The sequence below is a fragment of the Tenrec ecaudatus genome, chromosome 14, assembly GCF_050624435.1.
Source record: "Tenrec ecaudatus isolate mTenEca1 chromosome 14, mTenEca1.hap1, whole genome shotgun sequence".
NCBI lineage: Eukaryota > Metazoa > Chordata > Mammalia > Afrosoricida > Tenrecidae > Tenrec > Tenrec ecaudatus.
Window position 1 is genome coordinate 71,335,540 of NC_134543.1, and position 14,516 is coordinate 71,350,055.

The 14,516-nt window shown below is 46.0% G+C and overlaps 1 pseudogene; it reads left to right on the top strand.

The window, feature by feature from the left end:
• The first annotated feature begins 13,160 nt into the window (after window positions 1-13,160).
• On the top strand, window positions 13,161-14,248 carry LOC142426610 (leucine-rich repeat-containing protein 28-like; annotated as a pseudogene).
• Window positions 14,249-14,516: the final 268 nt, after the last annotated feature.

Sequence of the window (14,516 nt, forward strand, 5' to 3'; positions counted from 1 at the left end):
GTTGGGGTGGTTTGGTAGAAAGAGAGTAGAAAGAACAGACAGACAGAATGATCAAGGAAGGCCCTTTCCAGCCACCTGATTCTAAACCCCATTTCATTCTGGATTGATCGGCTCTGCAAGGAAGCCGCACGTGGCCTTCTGTACAGATTTTATGAATGAGAGCGAGAGGTGGAGGAGAGCCAAAGTTACCAGCTGGGCTATTCTCTTGGACGGAGCAACAGAAAAAGCACATCTTTTGTGGAATCGGTTTTGAGTTTGTCTGGCACACTGCAATAAGGGTAAATATCCCCCAGTGACATCCTCTCCCCTCCACCGCTCCCCCTCCCACCCCGTCCTCCTTTGTAAGCTCTGGGAGAGAGCCCTGCTCCAAACATAGCACGTGGAGTGAACAAAGCAGGCCCAGGAGAGAATGGTCACTGTCCGCTCTTGCAGAAGCGCCGGCCACAGTGGGAGGACACAGGGCGGTTGAATAGAGAATCAAGGTGTTCACCTGTGTCAGAGCAGAGGAGTGGTGTCAGGTGTCAGAGCAGAGGAGTGGCCAGGGCCACAGGAAACCAGACTCTCCTGGGAGCTACTTACAGCACACGCCCTTCTCCTGGGTTTGCCAAGACGCACCACATACATACGTGGAAGGATATGCAGGTGGCCATGCAGAAGCGTTGTTAGGTGAGCAGATTAGTGTGTCATCCACAGGAAGGCCTGGAGAGAGAGCCACACAGGCTGGGCACAACTGATTTGTTGCTAGTTGGGAATTAAAAAATGGAAAGATAGGGAGCTAGGGAAACTATCTTGAAATGAGGCCAGTTTTTTGTTTGTTTTTTTACATCAGTACCTTGGTAAGGGTCTTTATTCTGCTTAATTAGGTTTTGCTTGAGTTGTTCTCAAGTCATTTCTGACCGACAGCCCCCCTATATACAACACTGCCCAGTCCTGTACCATCCTCACAATTGTGGTCACACGGCGTCGATCTAGCTCATCGGGGAGCCTCTGCTTTTTTCCTGCCCTTCCGCTTATCCAAGCGTGATGTCCTTCCCCAGGAACTGGCCTCTTCTGGCAACGTTTCCAAAGCATGTGAGGTGAACTCTCGTCACCCTTGCTTCTAAGGAGCGTTCTGGCTGTACTTTCCCTAAGACAGATTCGTTGTTCTTATGGCAGTCTGTGGCTCACTCAGCATTCTTTCCCAGCACCGACCCAATGCATGGATTCTTTTTCAGTGTCCCCTCATCACTGCCCGACTTTCAGACGCATCTGAGGAGATTGAAAAGGCCCTGGGTCAGCTCAGGCGCACCTGAGTCCTCCGTCCTCAAAGTGATGTCCTTGTTTTTCAATACTCTCAAGGGGTCTCCCAGTACATCTGATCTGACCAGTACATCTGCATCGTTTCATCTCTTGATTGCCAAGAGCATTGATTGTGGATCTAAGCAAGACAAAATCCTTGATAACTCCCACCTTCCCATTTACCAGAAGGTTACCTCTTGTTTCATTTGTGAGAAGGGCCTACAAATACCTTGAGACCAGGTTCATGTTCCAAAGCTCAAAAGTTACCCCGGGGCCACAGCAGTCCACAAATTGGCTGCTAACCACAAAGTGGCCTGTTCGAACCCACCCCATGGCTCCATGGCAGGAAAAGTCCTGCTTGAATCCAGGGTGGATGATCCCTTCAGGGCCAGGGGTGAGATACTGGGAGGGTGGAGGGAGGGTGGGATGCAAAGGGGGAACTGATTACAGGATCTGCATGTGACCTCCTCCCTGGGGGATGGACAACAGAAAAGTGGGTGAAGGGAGACGTTGGACAGGGAAAGATATGACAAAATAATAATTTATAAATTATCAAGGGTTCATGAGGGAGGGGGAGTGGAGAGGGAGGGGAAAAATGAGCTGATGCCAGGGGCTTAGGTGGAGAGCAAATGTTTTGAGCATGATCAGGGCAATGAACGTAGGAATGTGCTTTACACAATTGATGTATGTATGGATTGTGATGAGTTGTATGAGCCCTAATACAATGATTAAAAAAGAGCAAAGCCCTGGTTATCTGCTTCTGTCAAGTGCAGAGCCAGGAAAGCCCCCGGGGGCAGCGCTACTCGGTCACAGGGTTTGCTACGAGTCAAATAAACGCAGGAACGCCCAACAGAGCAACCAGCAAAGCTTAAACCACCCATTTCCCAGTTCCCTCTTCTTTCCCGGCAGATGCATCCTCGGCCTCTGCTGACCTCCCCCAGTTCCTGAGGGCCCAGGCGGACCCTGCCCACCTTCTGAGCAGGTGCACCTGCTGCGATGTTGCGCCCCACCAGCCTGGCACCACCTGCCCAGCGCGTTTTGGGCGGGGAAGGGGGGCGCCTGCGCAGGCGCAGCCTTTCTACAGCCCTGCACACCCAGGGCTCTGGAGCGGAAAAGAAATCCCACCCTTTCTTTGAGGCCTCTTTGATAATATTGCTTCGTCTGGCTGGTTGGAATAGTTAAAATTTCATCAGCTTCTCTTAAAAACGGGTTTCCTTGTTGCACCATGAAAAGAAAGGCTATCGCTTGAAGATGTTTGCTGCCCTCAAGAGCTAAGAAAGGGACTAAATCTGATCTGCTCTTGTTCCGGAAATGTAATTTCTTTTGTAGGCTTTAAGCCAGTGCAAAAGTATGTTTTGCAACAAACAAACAGATGTGTGTGTAGGTTTTTTTTGTGGTTTTCCTTGAAAAGAAGAAAAAGCTTTTACAAATCCCCCAGGGTTACAATTGTCCTCAGTGTTCTTTGGGACCAGAGGGAAGGCAGGTGTAGGGACCCTGGCAGAAGACACACATCCCCCAAACCACCTGCAAACTGCAGTGGCCAGAATGAGATGCAGAGACCACAGCAGTAGGGGGCAGTCTGACACAACCGAACAGAGGTTGGTAGTCTAATAAAACACCAGAAACACGACCCTTTGAGACAACAAAGGCACAAATTGTGCTAAGAGCTGTAAATCTTGCATGCTAAATTCCTGTGCAAAAGACAGTCATGGTTGTATCATAATTAAGCGTGCTCCTGAAACATAAATCCCTGACTGATAACTTCCTCTTCGTGGTCTCATTTCCCGGAGTGCAAACCTGGGGCTGGCCACCCATTAACATTAATTGGAAAAATTTCTGGCGTATTCAGCACAGTCTCGATTGGTGTGGAGATTGGAAACAAAAGAAATGAAAATTGGCCTCGTCGTTGGTACCAAGTGCTTTCCTAACTGTCTCAGTGAGCGTGGGGCTGTGTTCGAGCGAAAGGCAGCCAAGTAAAATGCCAAGGTCCCTGCTAAGCGAGGCGAGTCTTACAGGACTTAGTCACCGAGGTAGACGCGGAGGGGTGAGACCCAGGGGTGAGCTGAGCGTCTTCCAGGGCTGTGTGCGTGGGGCCACGTGTGGACGGAAAGGAAGAACATCGGGTAGAGAAAGCGCGTACAGTAATTTCTTTCTTTTGTAAAACACAATTTTGCTGTTGAGCATATTCGAGGGTAAATAAGGTATTTCTACTGGGGTTTCAGTTCCTCCAGGTGTGGATTTATTCCAAACATCTGTCCTTTCATGCGTGGATTCATTCCAAACAGGATGCGTTTCAACAGGCCTCTGCAATCAGTGGGTGGCTGCAGACAATGTTCCCTCAAAAGGTTTGTGGAGAAATGGAATTAAAAGGTAAAAATAAAAATATAAAGCTTATTTCTCAATATCAGCTCGATCAAGTTCAAGGCATTTTTGTCAGGGATGATACCGGCCATTGCGTTCATTCTTCAAGAAGAGAGGGTCCTGGGAATTTAACCGTGCCAAATGCAGTCTTTTATTTTAACAGTATTAACGGAAGAAAAATGGTTGCTCCTTAAAGGTCTTTTAAGACTTGGAAACAAAAAGAAGTCAGAAGGAGCCAAATCAGGACAGTAAGATTAATGCCTAATGATTTCCCGTCAAAATTCTTGCAATTTTTCTCTTGTCTTCATGAGAGGAATGAGCAGGAGCATTGTCATAATGGGGGAGTCGCTGATGGAGTTTTCTTGGGTGTTATTCTGCCAAAGCTTTGACTAACTTTCTCAAAAACACTCATAATAAATAGATAGCATCATTCTTTGGCTCTTCAGAAAGTCAATAAGCATTGAGTATCCCCACAAAGAGCATGAGTTTTCCATCACCTTTGCTCTTGATGGCTTCACTTTTGCGTTGACTGGACCACTTTCACTTTGTGGCAGTCCTTGCTTTGTGCTTTGTCTTTGGGATCATGCTGGTAAAGCTCTGCTTCAGCTCCTGTTAGAATTCTTCCAAGTGATTCTTCAGGATCTCGATCCCTCTCGTTTCAAATGTCCAGGGAAAGCTCCGCTCTTGTCTGCAGCTCATCCGGGTCCAACAGGTTTGGGATCCATTGAGTGCAAAGTTGGCTCATCTCTAATGCTTTTCAGACTGAATTGTTCAGCGCAATCAATGGAAATGGCTCCAGGGCTGACTACTGTTTCTGTTGTTTATTGTTGGAACTCTTCAATTAAAGCATGAACAAGATTCATTTTTTTTCTTTGAAATTGATGTGTAGGATCTTCTACAGATTTCATCTTGGTCCCTTTTAAAAAAAAATCACTGAGTGTGTGTGTGTACATATATATATATATATAAAACATCAAGGATTTCACCATTCTTTCATTCAAGCTTTATCACAATTTGATGTTTGTTCTTCCTTCATTTAGCACAATTTATGTTGCTCTGGAGCCCTTTTCTTTTTTCCTTTTAAAATCATTTTATTGGGGGCTTGTATAACTCATCACAATTCATCCATCCATCCATCCATCCATCCATCCATCCATCCATCCATCCATCCATCCATCCATCCATCCATCCATGTGTCAAGCACATCTGTACATCTGTTGCCATCATCATTCTCAAAACATTTGCTTTCTACTTGAACCCTTGGTATCAGCTCCTCATTTCCCCCCTCCCTCCCCACCTCTTTCCCTCACTAGCCCTTGATAATTTATAAATTTTATTATTTTGTCATGTCTTATACTGTCTGACATCTCTCTTCACCTACTTCTCTGTTGTCCGTCCCCCAGGGAGGGGGTTATATGTAGATCCTTGTGATTGGTTCCCCCTTTCTACCCTATCTTCCCCTTACCCTCTTCGTATTGCTACTCTCATTATTGGTCTTGAGGGGTTTATCTGTCCTGGATTCCCTATGTTTCCATTTCTTATCTGTACTTCCTCTGGTCTAGCTGGATTTGTAAGGTAGAACTGAAGTCCTGAAGGGGTGGGGGTGGGGGGGAGAAATCATTAAAGAACCAGAGGAAAGTTGTATGTTTCATTGATGCTATACTGCACCCTGACACTCATCTACTCCCCGTGACCCTTCTGTAGTGTAAGGGGATGTCCAGTTGCTTATGGATGGGCTTTGGGTCCCTACTCCACACTCCCCTTCATTCATAATGATATGATTTTTGTTCTTTGATGCCTGATACCCAATCCCATCGACACTTCATGATCATACAGGCTGGTGTGCTTTTCCATGTGGGCTTTGTTGCTTCTGAGCTAGAGGGCCACTTGTTTATCTTCAAGCCTCCAAGACCCCAGACACTATATCTTTGGATAGCTGGGTACCATCAGCTTTCTTCACCACATTTGCTATGCTCCCATTTGTCTTCAGTGACTGTATTGGGAAGGTGAGCATCATGGAATGCCAGTTTAGTAGAACAAAGTGTTCTTGTATTGAGGGAGTACTTGAGTAGGGGCCCAATGTCCATCTGCTGCCTTGATACTGGGGCTCTTTTCAAATGATGCTCTGTCTCTCTTAGTACCTTCAATGAGATCCTGTGCAGACATGTTATCATAAGTTAGTATGAGTTTGTTTTGGTGCAAAAACATATTTTTAAAATCCATGTATACCTTTTTCACAATATGAATTTTCCACGAACTTTTTGAAGACCCCTCATACACTTGTCTTAATCTTATCAACCAAGTGGCTTCCCAGTTTCATCCAAGGCAAAAAGGTCAGCTCAGAAAGTATGGTGACTATGGGGGGGTTACAGGGAATCATCTTGGTAGATTTTCTCAAAGGACACAGGATGGTCATGGGGACTGCGGAAGACATTTTCAGAACATTGAAAGCATTGCTTAGGAAGAATTCACGAAAGCTGTGCCAAGGAATTTTTTTTCTATGGTGACAAGATATCTGCCCTAAGAGAATTTTATGGTGCATCCTGTCTCTATCCACTCTACATTCTGATCTTGCCCCTTCAGACTTAGTTTTGATCTCCAAACCCAAACAATGAAAAGAAACCCAATTGGAATGTCTCAAGGATGCCAAACCCATTTTCTTGGCATGGTGTCCATCGACCAGTGCAGAATCCCTTGGGGGCAGAGCTATTGTTGTTACTAGTAGGTGCTGTTGAGTTTGTTCTGAATCATAGTGACTACTTACCGCAGAGACAACATCGCTGTCCTCGCTGTGCCAGTCCATCTCTTGGAGGGCTTTCCTCTTTGTTTTGTGTGCTGGCCCTCTACTACATAATTGGATTCTTCTATGCAGTTTTTGGTCAGAGTATTTTTCTAATGGCATTTAGGTGGTTCTAGTCTTATGGAAAAGGGGGCAGTTCACAGAGGCAACTAACCTCTTCTTCCACATCCTCCTTCTTCCGTTGCTCCAGGTAAATAGAGACCAGTTGCTGTGCTTGACTTGGCCACTGTTTCAGTAATTTCCACAAGAGGTAATGAGTGCCATAATACAGGTAAAGGTGGTGAGAATGAAAGAGGGGTTTGGAATGAGGTGGCAATTCAATAGTGTTAAGTGTCTGATAACATAGAGATAGGAGTAACAAATGGTCATGGTAGGATACGTAGTATAAAAAAACCCCACTGATTCAATCTTACTGGGTTAAATTTAGGCAGGCCATAGGACATTCATGCCATAACACAGAAGATGGTTGGACATGTGGATTTGAAATACATAAGCCACCTGAGGTGCAGGGAAGTGACACATGAAAATGTATGTAGGTGCGGATGAAGGCTGTGGGGCTGGGGGAAATTCTCCAGGGTATGTAAACAAGACTGTGAGACATCAACATAAATCAGGAAAGGAGAAAACGTCAGAATGGTTAGCAAACCGAAAGAGGAATCTGAGTAGTGAGTGAGTGTTGTTGAGTCAGGTGTACCTTAGTCATCAAAGTAACATTCTTGCTTGTCAACATGTTGAAGAAGTTTCACGCAGCAGATTTACTCAATGCAATGCGTCCTTTGATCTCTTGACTGCTGCTTCCATGGGCACTGGTTGTGGATCCAGAGCAAGGGGAACTCCTTGACACCGGAAGTCTGTCTTCCATTTATCATGTTGCTATCTATTGGTCTAGTTGTCAGGATTTTGGTCTTCTGTAGATCGAGTTGTCATCTATACTGAGGGCTGTAATCCTTGATCTTCATCAGCAAGTACTTCAAGTCCTCCTCATTTTCAGGAAACAAGGTGATTTCATCTGCTTATCATAGGTTAAGAAGCCCCTCTCCAATCCTGTTACTGCATTCTTCTTTATATAATCCAGCTTCTCTGATAATTTGCTCAGCACACAGACTCAATATGTATGGTGAGGTGATATAACTCTGACATACACCTTTCCTGTTTTATTTTTATTTTATTAAAATCAGTTGATTCATTATTCTCATCTTTCCTGTTTTAAACCATGCACTATTCCCTTGGAGCAACTGCCTCTTGATCCAGGTACAGGTTCTTCATGAGCCCAATGTGGTGTTCTGGGATTACCATTCTTCTCTAGGCTAGCCACAGTTTGTGGTAATCCACAGAGCTGATGATTAAACCCAAGTAACATTTTTTTTTCTGGTAATCTCTACTTTCAGCCAAAATTTACCTGATGTCACTAGTTCCACATCCACTTCTGAATCTGGCCTAAACCTTTGGCAGCTCCTTGTCAATGTACTGTTGCAACCGATGTTGGATGATCATCAGAAAAATTAATATCATGTAATATTCTATAATTTGAGCATTCTGTTGGGTAACTTTTCTTTAGAATGGGTTTAAATATGGATCTCTCCCAGTCAGTTGGCTAAGAAATTTCAACTTTCCTGGCATAGATGAGATATTGGTCTGTAGTTCTCTATACCTGTGGGGTCTTTGTCCTGTTTGGTTATCAAAGTAATGTTAGCTTAATAAAATGAGTTTGGGAGTTTGCCATCTTCTATGTTATGGAATACTTTGTGGAGGATCGGTGTCAACTCTTGCCTGAATGCTTGGTAGAATTCTGCTGTGAAACTATCTGGCCCTGGGGCTTTTTTTGTTGGTAGGTTTTTGATGATCCTCTGTATTTCTTCTTTCGCTATGGGTTTGTTGAAGTTCTTGATTTCTGTCTGAGATAACCTAGGGAGAGACTGTTTTTCCAGATATTTATCCATGTCTTCCAAGTTTCTGAATTCATTAGAATACAGACCTCCATAGTACTTTGTGATTATCCTTTTAATCTCATTGGGGTCTATTGTTAGTGCCCCTGATTCATCCCCTTATCCTGGCTATGGATGTTTGCTCCTTTCTAACCTTAGTAAGCTTTGCCAGAGGACTGTCAATTTTGTTAATTCCTTAGTAGAACCAGCTTTTAGGTGCATTTATCTTTTGCATTGTTCGCTTGTCTTCCCACTGGTTTAACTCCACCCTGATTTTTATTATTTTTTTCTCTTGCTATTGGAGGGGTTTTCTGCTGACTCTGTTCTAGTTGTTGGAGGTTTTGTGTTAATGTATCTGTCATATGCCTCTCTTCTTTTTTCATATATGCATTTAATGATATCAAGCTACTTCTGATAACTATCTTCGCAGTTTTGATATGTTGTATTCTTGTTCTTGTTAGTTTCTAGAAACTTCCTAATATCCTCTCTGATCTGGGCCTGTACCCATTCATGTCACAGGAGATGGTTGTTCATCCTCCAATTGGTTGCCCTTGCTTTTCTGGACATCCTCTTATTAATCTCCAGCTTTATGGCATGGTGATCTGAGAAAGATGTCTGGATAATATCTATGTGTTTGAATTTACTCAGGCTGGACTTGTGGCCCAGCATGTGGTCTATTCTTGAAAAAGATCTATGTGGACTTGAAAAGAATATGAAATCCATTGCGTTTCGATGGAAAGCTCTATAAATGTCTATCAGGCCCTGTTGCCCAATTACATTGTTTAGGTCTCTTTGTTAAGCTTCTTTCCCAGTGATCTGTCTTTCTGTGATATCTGAGTGTTAAAGTCACCTATTATGATTGTTGAGTCCATGGTTTCTTTTTTCATCTTTTTAATAGTTTGACCAAATTCGCTGCACCATTATTAGAAGCGTAAATATTCAATATGCTAAGTGCTTCTTGGTTTACTGAACCTTTGAGCATTATGTAGTGTCTCTTTTGTCTCTTTTTACGGTTTGGATCTTGAGGTCCATTTTGTCAGAGATTAAGATAGCCACCCCTGCCTTTTTTTGAGTTCCAATTCGATTGGTAAACTTTCTGCCAACTCTTTATTCTTAGCATATTTTTGTCTGTGCGCTTAAGATGTATCTCTTGCAGGTAACAGATTGATGGATTATGTTTTCTGAGCCAGTCCTCCAGCCTTTTTCTTTTCATGTGCGAATTGAGTCCATTGTTATACAGAGTTATTATCACTATCTGTGGATTCATAGTTGCCATATCCTGTTTTGTGTTTTGGGTCTTTACCTATCTCACTTCATATCAGTGTGCTGTGTTTGAGTGGAGAGTTTCTATCTTGTCCTCTTTTCCATCTGAGACCCTGTTGTCCTGGTACTTGTTGCTGGCATGTTGGCTTCTAGATGAAGATGGGCTATGCGGTGGTCTCCTGTTTGTTCTTGGTGGAGGTTGATCCTCTGGCCATAGTGAGTCAGCCAGTATCTTCCACAGGGTCGGGTGTCTTACAGCATATTCTTTGAGTCTTTCCTTGTCCTGGAAGATCCTTATCTCACCATCTATCTTAATGGATAACTTGGCAGGGTACAGGATTCTGGGGGAAGTATTTTTTTTCTTTCAGCTTTTGGAAGATGTTGCTCCATTCTCTCTCCCTCTTCATGGTATCTGCTGATAGGTCTGAGCATGTTCTTACCTGCACTCCTTTGTGACTGTCTTCCTTTCGCTTGCTGTTTGTAAAATTTTCTCTTTTCCCTCTAAGTTGGATATTTTTACTATTATATGTCTTGGTGTGTTCATCTTGGGGTCTAGTATACCCGGCGTCCTTTCTGCTTCCTGTATGAGTGCCTGTTAGGGTGGGAGTCCCTCGTTAGGGTGGGAGAGTTTTCTTTCAGAAATTCCTTTGCTATCTTGGCTGTCGACTTGTGTGTTGTGTTGTGCTCTGGTAGAGCAATTATTCGAATATTATTCCTCTTTATAGCATCTGTCACTGATCTCAGGCTATCTTCTGTTTCTTTAATTTTCCTATCTGACTGTCTTTCTCGCGTGCTTAGGTCTGTTTGAGTGTCTTCGAGATCACTAATACAGTTCTCTGCCTCCTCAAGCCTAATTGTAAATTCTGTGCCCTTGTGTGTGGCTTCTGTTACCTCCTCAGTTTGCTCCTGCAGTTCCCTTTGGCGGGTGGATTTCATCCCCTCTATTGTGGACTTTATCTCCTCTATCATTGCATCCTTATTTTGGGTTGCTTCCCTCAGGTCCTGTATTACTGCGAGCAAACTTCTGAAGACTTCCTTCTGTGGCAGATCTGTGTTTGTTTCTTCTATGAGAGACGTTAGCTCTGCTACTATGTTTTGTCTCTCTGTTTTTTTGGGGGGGAGTGATGTGGTCTGTTGATTTTTCCTCGATCCTTTCATAGGCCCCATGCTTCTGGGAGGCCAGGGGAACATTATCTGTGTTACTGTTAAGGATTCTTTCAGGTGACTGTCTATGACCTACTATAAGGATGGGTCAGACTGCTGTGTAGGCAGAGTTCCCCAAAGGCTTAGTGACCCGAAGTGGTGAGATATTTCAGCAATTGGAGTGGGGGCTGGAGCCTCAGTGAGTGCCCCCAGGCTGCTTTGACCTGGTTTGTCAGGGTGCCCTTAGCAGCCATTTTTGGTTTAGTAATAAAAAAGAACGATTTAAAAGGTTAAAAATTAAAAAAATAATTTAAAACAAAACTTTGGGAGGAAAAATAAAAAGTGGAGAGGAAGAAGGAGAATCTATAAAAGAGGAGAGATAAGAAGTGATAATAGTGGAAGTGGAAGGAGAAGAAAAAGAGGGAAAACTGATAGCAAAGGGGCAGAAGAGCAGTACTAGCAACAATGAAAAATTAGGAATAAAGAAGAGAGCAAAGACAACACAGGAAGTGAAAGAAAGAAAAAAGAAAAACCAGGTGAGATAAAAGATGTGCTGATGTGGACTCCGGAGCCCGGCTATGTGGGGGAGAATGCTCTTCAGATCAGCAAGCCCTCCCAGGTCCCTGCAGGCCTGTAGAGTTGAGCCTGTGGGAAGAGGCTACACAGGCGGAGCAGCCCCCAGGGGCGGGCCTCCTGCACCGACCGGAAAATGCTGGAGCTGCTATGGGTGCTGAGAGAGGCACTGGCTGCAGCGCCCGCCTCCTATGCTGCCTGGGAAGGGCTGGGGCTTAGATGCTAGCGCTGGGGACCCCGCAGGGTACCGTGGTGGTGAGAGCCGGCTGGGGTGCACAGACGGCTCTGGCGGGGACCGCAAGGCCATGTCCTAGGCTCCCTAGCAGGCAGGGACGTTTATCACTTACACCGCCGGCCCTGTGAGCAGCAAAGTCTCCGCAGCGATGTCGTCCGAGCCCGATGGGACAGCGGCGGTTTTGGCGGGAAACAGTGGGCAGTGGTACTCATACTCCGCCCTGGGAGGAATGTGTCACGGCAGGCTCAGAGCTCGGACCCGCCGCCGCTGGAGTCCCCGCAGGGCGCACCGTGGAGGACAACGCCTCTCCCGCAAGAGTGCACAGCCCTGTCGCTCGTGGTCCCAGTAGGCAGGGACGCCCACTGTTGCGCCGGGGATGTCCATGTTGGAAGGGGCGCTCGCGGCAGGCAGGTCTGGGTCTCCGCGGTGGCGCAGGCCAGCCTGAAGTGGCTCTGGTGGAGACGCAGTGTCTGGGGTAGCAGCGGCTTGGGGCTCTGGCTGCAGGCTCGCGCCGGCTGGAAGTGCGCAGCACAGGTTCGTGATTGGGAGTGGAGCGGGAGCTAAGCTGACAGGGTCGCGGGCCTGCGCAAACAGGATGCCGGTGGAGAGGTCCCAGGCAGCCATAGGGCTGGATAGTCCCCTGTGTGGGTCGCCCAGGCAGCCCCCGGTGGCCTGCAGGTCAGTTACCCGGGCCTTGGGTGAATGGAGGAAGGGACAGGGGCCCAAGGGCAGATTGCTGTCATGTGGGGAGAGGGGAACCGTGGGAAAGGGAAGTTTCTCTCCTAGTGGGATTCCGAGAGTGGACAGCTGCTGTAGGGGTCCTGCCACCTCTGTGCGTGTCTTGGCAGAGCAGGCAAGCAACTCTGGGCTCGGGGTCTGGTCTGGGGATGGAGTGGGGTTATAACTAGATGTGGCCGTGATAGTGGCAGCCTAGTGATTCGAGATGTCCCACGAATCGAGGCCCCAGCTCAGGACAAATGTATGGGGTGGGTGGGGTGCTGTCCCAGGGGGATATTTCACTCACCAGACTCCTACCACTCCACTACCTGGACACCAAACCCGCTTTGTTCAAAAGAGCTCTCAGAGTATGTGGGTCCCCTGGTCGCCATCTTCCCAGAATCCTCCCACATTTGTTTTCTAATGGCAATGTATCGCAACAGTGGCAGCTTACTTCTGTCTTTCTTTTTTATGCTTTTAAAATTATTATTGTTGTTTTAAGCGTTGATAACTCCCATCCATCAGTGGCTTACTCAGTAAAAGAGTTTCCACCCTTTACACATGGTGTTTTATTATACTGAAGACAGTCCCTTCGGGAGTTTTCATTTCCCGCATCTGTGCTACCTCAACGACGCCCATCCCATTCCCTCATTCTTGATTCCTTTACTCTAGAAAAGGGACGAGTTCAAACTGGATGAAAGATCTTTCAAAGAGTTATTCATTTTACAGTGAAAGATAAACACATAATTTATTTACATATATGAAAGTTAACACTTAAAAATAATAAAACACCCCACCCCCTGGCTCTGCAGGCTCAGAGAAATGGACCAATTTTGACAAGATGTAGCGCTGCCGTTGAGTCCTGATGGGCTATGTTCGGTCATGGATTCTGGACTTTGTAAGGCAATCTCTGGCTAGACTGGAAAAGCACAAGAATTAGTTCTTAAATTACAGGCATCTGCACCAATTCCCATTGCAGTTACTGAGAGACGAGGAGCTGCAGTACCTGGAGAGACTACATGAAAAGGAGCTCCTCCCTTACAACCTCGCCAGAAAATCTTGCTCAGAAGCTTCCAAACCTTGTGACTGTACCTTCATTCAAATATCATAGTTGTGGTTCCAGAAGCTATTGAGTCCCTTATGAAACTCCAGTGTCTGGATCTTAGTGACAGTGCCTTAGAAATTGTTTGCCCAGAAATTGGTCGTCTGAAAGCTTTACGTCATCTTCAATTAGCTAATAACCAACTACAATACCTACCTCCAGAGGCTGGTGATTTGAAGGAGCTGCAGACCCTAGACCTTTCTGCCAATCGCTCGCTAACTGGACCTGAGAGCTTCACCTGTGCCTTTCTCTGCAGTACCTGACTGTGGACCGAAATCCTCTACGGTGTGTACCGCATCATCTCTGCCAGCTTCCCAGTCTCAATGAACTCTCCATGGCTGGAAACCGTCTTGCATTTTTGCCACTTGATTGAGGGCGATCGCGAGAACTACAGCATGTTTATGTGGATAACAACATTTACCCGAAAGGCTGGCCGTCCTACTTGTACAATAAAGTCCTTGGATGCAGTGGCTGTGGCTCACGCATTCCAGTTCCAGAGGGGAAGTTGCTTTCTTTTTCATCTGGGCAACTCACCCTTTTCCTCCCAGCAGAGGTGAAGTCCAGCGGCACGCACGAGGATCGAGTTCTGCCTCTGCAGGAGCTAGTCCTGAGGAATCTGTATTTGAACTTTCTGTCTCCAATCTTGTTACCCAGAAGTTTCCTGGAGCTGCTGCACTGGCCCCTGGGGCACTGTCACCCGTGCAGTGAGCCCATGTTTACCATTGCCTACCCCAAGCTCTTCCCCTTGAGAGAGACGCTGATGGCAGGGCTGCACCGGGAGGACAAGTGTGAGTTTTGTGGCTTACCGCTGCTCCCCCCGGTGTCTGCAGACTTTTGACCTACTGAGTTGATAAACGCTCAGCCCTCAGGAGCATTGCCGATTTGACACTGTCGTTGCTGAGACTGCACACTGTGCAGTGGGAGGAGGCCAGGCTGGCAAACAGGTCTCCTCATCCTGCCCTACCAAGTGCAAGAGGCTGGAATGTCGTGATTGAGCTTCAGAGCTCAAATGTCTTCATCCTTCCCCCAAGGTGGGATATACCCCCCTGAAATGGAAACAACAACAACAACAACAACAACAACAACAACAACATAATCTGAAAGAACAATTTTGTTCTC